The 11,878-nt window shown below is 36.6% G+C and overlaps 1 pseudogene; it reads right to left on the bottom strand.

Moving 5' to 3' along the window:
• Nucleotides 1-544: 544 nt before the first annotated feature.
• LOC127440955 (protein Wnt-9a-like) overlaps nucleotides 545-11,878 on the bottom strand; it is a 50,723-nt pseudogene continuing 39,389 nt past the window's right edge.

Here is an 11,878-nt window from a genome sequence, read left to right as displayed (position 1 = left end):
TGTGCTTATTGGGGATTATTTGGTAACATCTTATCTATGTACAAAGCACTGAAATTGGCACTTTAAATTCATGTAAAATCTGTTTGATTTTGATTGAACTTACAATAACAGCCTACCTCTACTCGGTTAGCCTGGGCTACATCTAAACATCAATTCTGGAAACTTCTGTCCAAATGCCTTTGAGCAGTATGCATGTGCCTCACTTATGTCTGTATGCCACAGGAACATAAACTTAGCTATTTACAATTGAGAGAATTTTTTGTTGAAAATATATATATATATATATATATATATATATATATATATATATATATATATATATATATATATATATATATATTCATAAATACATGTCTTTAAATACTTAATAGGAGAGCTTCCAAGCTTCAGTGCATGAATGGTGCCATTTTGCTTTTTGTCATTCCCTCACTCAGTAGTTCATTCACACTCAACTAAAACAATAAAAAAAAGCATATATAATTCATTCATATACTTTTGTCATATGTTCATATATATATATATATATATATATATATATATATATATATATATATATATATATATATATATATATATATAAATGTATTTGTATTTACACTATGTTTATCTCTAGAGAGTCTGGTGGTCTGGATCCAAAGTCATACATTGTCAAAATTTGTGCCACCACTAAGTTGACAGAGTCTGTTTTTAAGTGACTAAAAGTCTGATCAGAAACTTAGATCCTGTCATTTGGTCATTTTAAATAATAATACAAAAATGAAATTTCAGTGTTCTATTTAACAATATGTATATATGGACATCCATGTCCATATGGACATAAATAAATATGCCAATCTATAATAATGGAGTTGACAGGAGGATATAGTAAATTAATTCTAAGCAAAGATTGTTTTGTCACAATTGTGAATAGGTTCAATGAAACTTTAGAAGAATATTTTCTAAAGAAAGTTAGATAAAGTTGCTGCTGATTAACAATGTGTTAGGAGAACCACATTCAAGCAGAACATTTTGGCCACGTACGCACTCCAAATTTTTGCATCTAAATGTGGGAATGAATTCCCTAAACTATCGCTCTGTGTGTGTACAGAATGCCGGAGTCACTCCCAAAATTGCTCTATGATTTTTGTAGCACCGCACCTCAAATGAGATGTCAGTGTCCAAAAGAGAGTGGTGCTACTGCATTAACAAATAGTTGTTCATTTTGGTTCTGTACACACTCTGTGGATTAAACGAAAATTAGGTTGTGACTTCCCCTGACTTTTTTGAGAGTGAATTCTGTTGTCACTCCCACAAATAACAGATTTCTGTTTTTGGTCTTTGCAGACTAGGTCTGCTACGCTGCTGCCACTGCAAAGTATGAAGTCTTGATACAGCAAGAACACACACATGCTGTGTTGAGCATGAAGACTGCATACAATGCTGCTGCTGCTGCACAATTTAACATACATACAATCCCCTTGAAGCAGATCTAGACATGTGGTGCTGGGAAGGAGGGTTTCAGAGAGAAAACTTTCATAGCACTCTGCAGTAAAACCGGCTCACCTGCAAACAACTGAGGCAATTTAAATGTGAGACAAAAAGAGAGTATGCAAGTTGATTGGCTAACAGGTTACATGTTCAAAGAACCTTTCAGCATGTGCCACGTAGAGCTTCATGACTGATCTAGATGCAGTGTGTATGTGGCCCATCACACTTTGACCGCCATTCCCAACTGAAATCTAGCAGGTGTTCAATCGTCCACCATAATTTCCATCAAATTTGAATTACATCAAATCCTGTATTAGCTTCGAGATTAACTACTTGCTCCTAGAAATCAAATTCAAAAAGGGGAATAAATTAGCTCTTTCAATGCAGACTCTTGTGGCTCACATTTGCTGTCATGTTTATTCTCGTCTCTTCGTTACACCCTCAAGCTGTCTATAAAACTCACTGAACCTAAAGTGACCACGAACCATGGCATACTAAACCAACAACACCTGAAAAGCACTGCTGCAGCGACTACAGCAATGAATCAGCAGCTTTTAATGAGGATGGATGGATCTGTCGTCAGGTGGAGGCCTAAATAATGGAGACTAACACTCCTGCTTGCAATATCTCAAAGTTTTCTTTACCATCCAGTTGCGCATAGTGGTTTCACTTGTTCCCTGAACAGTCATCTGTAGAGTTCATTTAAGGCAGAGATAAATCTTAAATGGACTGGCAAAGATTTTCACTGTCAAGCAAACAATAAAAAAAAAGGAAATCAAGAGGAAAAGCTAATAATTTTTGTTCCTTGCAAAGGAATTGTCCTCCAAAGTTCCATAAATTATATCCACAGAAAGACACAAATCAAAAAGTATTGCTTTACGAAGGGCCTTGTCGATGAGAATTACAACACAAAGTGAACGCAAGCACACAAACATTAAAACTTTTGTGTGGTTAGTGGTTATTCAACATACTCAGATAAGTGGTGTATATAATAGAATTATAATATAATTATATCTATGTACATATGCATACACACATTCTTGTGTGGGTGTAGAATACATGTGCATGTAGAATAAATCTGACGCCATCGATTTGTCAATGCATATTCAGTCTCCGAATAATTTCAGTTGGAATGAACTCGCATACAAACATACTCTTACACACAGCTTGAAAATTTTCAAGCTATTATACAGAGACTGTCAGATCACTGAACAAACAATTGTCTGTCCAAGACTGGATTTTACCGCTGATTGATATCTTGGCAGACGAGTAACTCAGCAAAGTGTTTTGTCTAGTTCCAAGATGTCTCTCAAAATTGTGGACAATTCCCTTAGGCTGGGTATATTATACAGCCTTCACACCACTCCACTTGGAAAACAAAACAAAAAATGCCTTGCAAAACCTCTCCAAAAGTGCTTTTTATCTTTTTTTAACTTTCTCCAAACCAGGACAAGGGAATCCACCTATTCCAACACGTCACTTCTGGTCCTTTTTTTGTTTGTTTTTTTTGTTTTCCACTAACTCTCATTTGTCTCTCTTCACTGTTCTGGTCAGAGATATTCTGCATGGTTGTCATGATTTTTACCCTTTACAGGTGTAAACCTCTTCTCTTTGAGTACACTGTTTGCATTCAACATAGCAGCACCAGCGTACTTGGCACTGGCACGGCCGAGTCACCACTCGGCTCTGAGTGTTGTGGCCCCTGCCGCAGCAAATGGCCTCACAGTTTTTATCCTTGTAGCACTTGCGTGCCAACGTGCCTGCCGAATACTTGCTGGGCCGGCAAAAGCTCGGTGAGTCCTCGATGTGCAGAAGATCGGTGGTGCGGGGAATGGGGTCCGGCCGTGGGCCCAGTGGGGGCTGTTGCCCCTGGGATCTTGTCTGCGAGATTTCCCCCTCTCCGGTAGCTTCATTGGTGGAGCTGGCCATTTTGACTGAAGTCTCGTAGCGTTGTTTAAGCTGCTTGCCGATCTCGTGGAAAGGTGCCAGTTGCCTCCAGCAAGTCTGCACAGTGCAGGAGCCTGAAACTCCATGACACTTACAGGTGGTCTCCACCCCAGCCTTGATCACCTGGGCGGGACAAATGTTGAAAGTGGTGAGACGACACACATCAAAGGCATCACAGTGAAGAATTTGACCAAACATCAACATTTATGTCTCCAATTATCTCTGCAGACACAGCACAGAGCTCAGCTGCCACACATCAAAGACACAGCGAGTGCCATGTTTACCAAACCCTTATGTTACCCTTCATATTGAAAGGTCAGTTAAACATATGGGCATGATTGTTTACAAAACAAGTATTTCAAAAGCACATTGAAGCAATAACTTTGATGCTCCCTCATATTTTGATTGCTCTAACCCTGCCCAACCAAAGAGTGAATGACAACACAGCCCATTGAGGGGTACAATATTATCCTCATTCCTTCCTAATAGCCATAATTATGGTTTTATCAACGCTCTAGTCAAAAAGCTCTGCTTTAAAATATGTCAATTATGTGTAGGGATCACCAAGAAATATATTATTATAATGGTAACTTTAAAGTAAATTTTAGAAGTGAAGCGGAGGTTAAGGAACTCAAGTCACACGGAAGTCTACATGCAAACAAGTCAGGAGAGCGCTACACATTTTTGTGCTTTTCCAGTACAGATTTCCAATAAAATGTTCTCTGTCTCTCGAAATGATCCAATAAATATAAACTAGATTTCCAAACTAGAAGTCAGATCGCTCAAAGTAATCAAACACATCTTCTCAACAAACAGCCAAATTTGAGGTATCAAATTTGATTTGCAGCCAATTACATCCAATAAGAACATATTTGGTGAATACACCATACAGTTATGTAGAACAAGATTTTGGACCAATGAGATTTCACTGTGGCTCACCTGCACCACATTGAAAAAATATAATGTCCTGCCACTTGTTTCAGTCACGGCAAGAACTCATGGTTTACATGGAAGAGATTAAATTGCTAGTCGCTTTATCGTGTAGCGTCAGATAAGGACATGGTGTAACAGATCTCACACATTAAAAGTGCACTCAGTAACATTTTGCCTAGTGGTGTGGATGCAGCATCATTCAAAATCAACAGTTTTCAGTTACCGATGCCATTGTAGAAATTCATTATTCACAATCAGCCATGATTAATTTACAAGAGTGAAAGTGCCCAATAACAGGGCAGTTACTGAGATTAAGCGAGTAGTATTCAGCTGGTCATGTGACTCTAAAATGGTAGCACCCATGAGGGCGCCGCTGCCCAATGTGGAATAAAACAGCTTTTATAAGATTTCTGATATGACTAGAGTCCTCATCTCATGTGAGTGGTCATAATTTTATACATATGTTTAAAAAAATACAATTCATTTCTTTAAGAGTAAAACTTTTTTAATGGTGAAAAAGTGCTGAGTGCGCTTTTAAAACTATTCACACTGTAAGTTACCTTAATGCCATGTTATTCAGTGAGCATTACCAACCACAATGTTTGACCCATTCAACATTTCTGTAAGAAAGTGGACTTTAAGATAAGAATATATAAGGCGCTGTCTGGACAATTTCTGTTAAACAAGTGGTGAACTTTGAAGTTTTCAACAGAAACTGCAAATCCACCACAATGGAAGCAGAGGAAAATGTGAAACGTCAGCTTTAGAGTGGAGGGGATGCCGAGGCTAGCACATTCCAAGTTTGCTCTCCATATGGGATTTGACCCCAAAGACTGTACACCTCCTTACATGTGCAGATGGACAAAAACATAAAATGCAGTGCTGTAAATCTCTTATCGCAGACAAAATGGCCTGAGGACGACTACTTTAGATGGACCGAGCATAGAGGACAAGTCTGTGCTGAGCCATGCTGTAATTTATATCCATACTAAAACTAAAACGAACAATATGAGACAATCTGTTGGTGCCAGACCTGTAGTTTACTTTGGCTCTGTGTTATGGGCTTTTTTTCTTTTCCTTCTTTTTGTTTTTATTCTTACAAGGGTCTCCATATTACCTTGCCTCCTTCTCTTAACAAAAAAGATGGAAGACTTGCATTTGGGACAAACCTATAGCTCTTTAGACTTACGGGGAAACCGAGCCTTGATTAATGGGCACTTATTATAAATTACTGAATTAAATAGTCAATTAAAGTGATTTAAGCTGGGTATTTTAGAGACTATTTAAGTGACCTTAAAAAATGTATGGAGCGATTCGTTTAACCACCACAGCAAAAACAGAAAGAAAGAAAGAAATCTAAGACAGAAACAATTCAAATCAACTGCTTTATTCTATATTCAATTTACTCATGCATACTTCTCAAACCCATAACTCTTCCACACTATTTATGATCCCCAGCTTAAAAGACAGTTTTGCTATTGATATTGATAAGCAAAATTACATTAAGGCCATATATATATATATATTATATATATATATATATATATATATATACACACACATATATACATATATACATATACACACACACACACACACACACACACACACTTGTACCCTATTCACAAATGTATTTAATAATGTTAAGCATAAATGTCTAAAATTTTGTTAGATTTATGCTTAAAACAAGAAAATAATTTTTTTGTCTTACCCAATATTTGGGAACACTTTGCAATTGTTGTATTCGTTAACTTTCATTAACATTATTCGATTAAAATAACAATAATATTAATATATTAATATTTTTAACATATACTAATACATTTTTAAAATTAAAAGTTGTGTTAACACTGGTTAATGCAATATAACATAATACATGAACAAAAAAATGAACAGTTGTATTTTTAAACATTTACATTAATCAAGGTGAAAAATGCTCTAAAATGATATTGTTCACTGTTAGTTCAGTCCATTTACTAATGCTAACAAGCAAAACCTTACTTTTAAGTGTTACCCAATTTTCCCATTGCTACTACAGTAAATGTATCTTGATTTAAGGATCTTTAGCTATAAGGAGTCATTTTTAAAAACTAACCCTATACAGTAAAACATTTCGTAATTTTAACAGTAAAAGACTGTAAAAATGCTACAGTAAAAAAAAAAAAAAACATTAATTGGTTAACGGGTAGTTACCTTAAAATATACAGTAATTTTTTTAATATATATTTTTAAATAGACAATACATGTAGTTTTATGGTAAAATTTTTTAAAAATATTTTTTTTTAAATATAAAAAGTATGATTTTCTGTATAATTAACAGTAAAAGTTTATATTATGTTTAACAAGAGAGTACATGTACTTTAAGTAAATTATTGTTAAAATTACAGTAAAAAAACAATAATCAGGCATTCCCAGAACTCCCTGCATGAGCCAGTTCATTTAATTATATTTTATGGGAATAGTTATGTCTCTTCTTATTTTTAATATCAGTTACGTATATTGGGGTGTTCTGTGTTATATTTGATGTAGTTTAGTTAATGTTTATTACATTATTATAGTTACCCTGAAGGTGTTTAGTGGTTGTGTGAGTGACACTGAGCACTGTCTCTACATGTTTATAGGTCATTGCTCCTGGAAGGGCCTCCATTGATCAACTTCAAGTCATCATGTGCCCTTCTGTAATTACTATGGTAATTAACAATACATTATAACATGAAAAGCAGATTTTTACAGTTTCAGAAGGTAAATGTATATGTTTTTTATTTAATAATATAAACAACGGTAATGCGCCATGAAATACACAGGCATCAAAATTACATCCCGTAAAGCCTGAAACGTGGTTACCGTATTTTTTACGGTAAATTTCTGGCAACCACAGCTGCCAGTTTTTTACCGTAAATTTAACAGAATTTTTGAACAGTGTAATATACATGTAAAATTTGCACTACAAAACAAATATTTTATTGTTTAACATATTTTATCACCTTACCTTTATTCCTACGTTGCTGTTGTGCATGTCTATCCAGGCGCGGAGATCCTTGTTGGACCTCTTACCCAGGAAGTCTTTGACAAATTTGTTGCTGTACTTGAGGTTGTCTCCACAGCCACCCCACTGCCAGGCCTTGCGGTTCTCCAGGTCTGGAGCCTCGTCACAGGTGCAGCGCTCCATGCGGCCGGCGCTGCAGGCTTTGGCCATGGCGTGGGTCAGGCCTGCTGAAGAGATGGCGTAGAGGAATGCTGTCTCCTTGAAGCCTGTGAAGAACATGAAGATTACAAGGGAGCCAGCAGTTCATTTCTGACCTACAATCCAGTGATTTTCCTGCTAATTTAAGGGTTGAATTTCTCCTACAGGAATCCCAGTAACAGCACCAAACCCCTCTCATACTTACATGTACCTCTAGGGTGTGAAATACCGGAAGATTTGTGTGGGTCAGGCACCTTTGCAGACCAGAACTAAAGGTGGGGGTGATGAATTATGAATTTAAATCTTTAATTCATATTACATTAGAAATGTTTTAATGGTATATTCATGTAATGTATGTTAGATTTAGGAAGAAATAATAATTTAGTCTCTAAAAAGTTAATCAGAGCACAAATTTTCACCTGCCACGAAATAGACATTTGTGCTATCTGTCAGGATCAGTTCCGGAGTGGATATTGAAAAACAGTACTGCTTTTATTTATCGCAGATAAATAAAGACAAAAAACAAGCAAAACGTCAATGTTTTGCTTGTAAAAATTATTAGATAGTTGACGTTGGGCTAACTGGACATCAAAAAACAGTTTGGGCACTGTAAGAAAATTGTACAAATTAAAGGTCAAGAGTCACTAGCATCAGCAAATGGGAATAATGACTGTTTGAAATACAGGTTTCCCAAACACTCCCCCTGTCTGATGAAAAACAGATCCTGGCCCAAACACATGCCACTGGTTGAGCCAGTGTTGTTATGTCAAGGTGGTCGGAATGCTAAAACAAAAAAAGCAATGTATTGATTTAATTTTTTTAATTCTACTTTAAAAAATAGAACTTTTAAAACTTTTTTTAAGCTTACTAACTAATGTAACATAACTTATTTGCGTACTAGGGCTGCAGCTAACGATTATTTTGATAATTGACTAATCTAACAATTATTAGAATGATTATTCGACTATTCGGTCGATTATTGCGATGATTAATTATTAGCTCTTAACTGATTATTCAGCTTGTGCCCCGACTTAAAAGGTTGTATTAAACGATGCTTACTAACAATAAAGAGGACAAAATCATCTTTTAAAAATACCTCTAAATGACATTCAATGAAAAAAATACATTTATGAAGTTTAATTCAGTAAAGAATTCACTGCAAAAAAAAAAATTCTATTGTTATCAAGTGTTGCCTTTTTTTCCCATTTAAAATTGTCTACAAATCCTTAAAACAAGATACATTTACTTTAGATGCAACATATAAGATATTTAGACTTGTTTTCAGAGAATGTATCTTAAATATTAGTGTATTTTGAATATAAGTGTATTTTTTCCACTTGTTCATACTTCTGCGAGTGCAGTAAAGTCAAAATACACTAATATTCAAGATACATTCTCTGAAAGCAAGTCTTAATATCTTATATGTTGCTTCTCAGGTAAATGTATCTTGTTTTAAGGATTTTTAGATATTTTAAAATATTTGTATTTTTAATATTATATTCAACATTCTCTGATAACAAATGTTTCTTCTGCAGTATAGCTGCTAAAGTAAATGTACGGTTGTTTTAAAGGAGTTTTAGATATTTATATTGGAAAACAAGCCAAAGCAACAACAAATCAAAAACAAATTTTGTTGCAGTGTATAATGGGGCGAAGACTATCCTCTCTCACATTTTGTTCACTTCGATCCACCTTTAACTCAAAAACAAACTCTCTCTTCTTAAAAGAGCTGTGTATCGGTGATTTCCTTCATATGTGTTATGATTCACTACGTTGCACATAATAATCTAGCTGCAGCAAGAGCGCATGAGGGACGAGTGTCCCTGTGCCAGACTGTGCATCAGACAGGTGCAGTTTCAATCTCACGCCCTTAGATCGGATGACTTCACGCGACTCATAGAAGAAGCATTGACTGCACAGAGAAATGGCAGTTTCGGAGTTTGTACTTATTTACATGACCTGCTTCCTTATTATTTTAACTTTAATAAAGGATACATTAAAGATATAACGCCGGGGTGTTTCCTTTAAAGACACTCTGACATACAAGTATTGCTTAAGTGCAACACAGCTCCGGCTCCGCTTTATTTCACAATGAGAGTGCTTCTTTATTTTTCTTGTTTTGTATAATTTCCTTATACTTTCCGATCTACATCACCTTAAGCTGTTTGGAAACTTTGGAGTGCATCTGGACTGTGAGCAGTCTTCTTCCTCTCCTCAATCAGGCGTGAGTTTAAGTGCTTCTTTCGCGCGCCATCATTATCTCATGTTATGTTAAATGAGATCAAACAACTATTAGGCAAGTTTTTCGTTGTTGCGTTGTCGATAACGCCGACTAATCATTTCAGCCCTGTTGCTTACCTCTTTTTAAAATGTTCGCCCTGTAGCGACCCTCTAAGGTGCAGTTCCACCTCTCAAAGCGGAACTGGTACTGGCACTCTAAGGCACTCATGCTGATGGCCTCCATCAGAGTCTCTGCCACACCAGGGTCCCGTCTGCACATTCTGCGCTGTTTCTTTTCCAGCTTGAGTCGATCACAGAGCTTGTAGTGTGCCTTGCCCGCCCTCTCGTCTGGCTGTGAGCTCAATGGCAGAATGGACAGGGGTTCATTACCTGTCAGCCTATAAGAGAGAAAACAAGAGGACAAATAGGGTCAATGCCACCCAGGAATTGTTTAAAGGCAAACTCTTGTTGTTGCTGTGGCCTTGTGTAGGGCTAGCATTATATTACCTACACATGAAAGCAATGAAGAAACATGAAGCAATGTAAAAATGCAGAGCAACGTGTCCTTAAAAATTCAAGATGAGGAATAACTTGTTATAAAGGAGCGTAAAGGCCTTTGCACACCAACCAAAATTTTCACCGAAATCCTGAACTAGCTTTGAGGATGTATTTCATTTGCATCAAATATCTTAAAAATGGAAATAAAGTTCCTCATTTGGGTTCTCTTAACATGTAAATTATATTGCTGCATCACTACTTTGCATCGCCTGATCTTATCAAAGGTGATGCCTTTGGTGTGTGAAGGCCTTTAGACACAATGCAAACCAGAGTTAAGATGTATATGGCAACATGCAAGCAACATCACAGCTTGCAGCGTTAATATAGAAATCAACTGTGGAAAAGTCCCTTTCAAGGCAAGTCAGTTCACTTGGATGCCATCTTTGGAATGCTCCTGGGCAGCTAGCTATTTTCTATGGATACAAGCAGCATAAGAGAACAGCTCCTATCTACTTGAATGAATTGTTTAACTCAGGACCCATGTTAAGTTAAGTTAAGCTCTATTTGAACTGATTGCAGAAAGTGAAGTAATAAAGTAACTCACCACTTAAATTATTTTCCAGTGAATATTCAGTGTAGTGTACAAAGTATTGCCTACTCAGGTCACTGCCGAGCCAAGAAACTTGGCAGTGAATTCATGTGTCAAAGTTCACCAACCACGAAATTTGTGTGGAGAAATTCTTTGCCACCAGAAGTACATCAGGTGACATTCCTGATTGTGCAGATTTCCACTGAGATTGGGATGTCATTCACAGAATGTTGTTGTGCAAAGGTAAAAGTGACCATGCCTTAAGATTTTGGTCATACCACCCACACCTAGCCTAGCGGTTTACGCACATCCAAGACAATGTTCGGAGGTGTTTATGCGGCAAAGGCAAGTTCAAGTCTTGCTCACCACATTTCCTGACCCTGTTTCTCTGTCGTTTCCCCAGCATTTCCTGCCCTTTATGTACATTTATAACTACTAAAAGTGACAAAAAAGCCAAATATGGAGAAAGGCTTCTCTCTCTCTTTGAAGGCCATCTAATAAAGACAAAGAAAGGCAAAACGAGAATAAGAGGAGTTGTGATTTGTCAGTTTATGAGCTGGTTTCCAAATCGTAACCCTGCATAAGCACCACAACTCAACTCAATGCCACTAGGCCATGACTCCTGGATGTGCAAGGTATGAAGCTGCACACAAAGACTTGCTTCTTTAATTCACCGCTGTGTGTTCATAAGACAAAACAGGGCACAGCACAAATCAATAATAAGCACTGGAGAGGATGTCATATGCAGACCATTCTGGTTCCTCAGGCAAATTCTTGAGATCTTTTCTTCGAAATAATAGAACTCTTCTTAATCAAGTAAGGGTAATTCAAACTCTGAAGAGCTGATAAGCGACACAGGTTGACCAGTAGTTTGAAAAGTTTGTAGTGGCAAACTTCCAAACAGATACATGATAACACTGATTGTGTAGAATATCATATCACAGTTAACTATTCTGAAATGATTTGGGTCCAATACTCATAATAGTTATGGATTAATAAACTCTTGAAAAGCCTTGCATTTTCAGGTAGGTGTGTAAATG

The sequence above is a fragment of the Myxocyprinus asiaticus genome, chromosome 5 (genome assembly GCF_019703515.2).
Source record: "Myxocyprinus asiaticus isolate MX2 ecotype Aquarium Trade chromosome 5, UBuf_Myxa_2, whole genome shotgun sequence".
NCBI classification, from domain to species: Eukaryota; Metazoa; Chordata; class Actinopteri; order Cypriniformes; family Catostomidae; genus Myxocyprinus; species Myxocyprinus asiaticus.
This window is presented reverse-complemented; position numbering and strand designations above follow the sequence as displayed.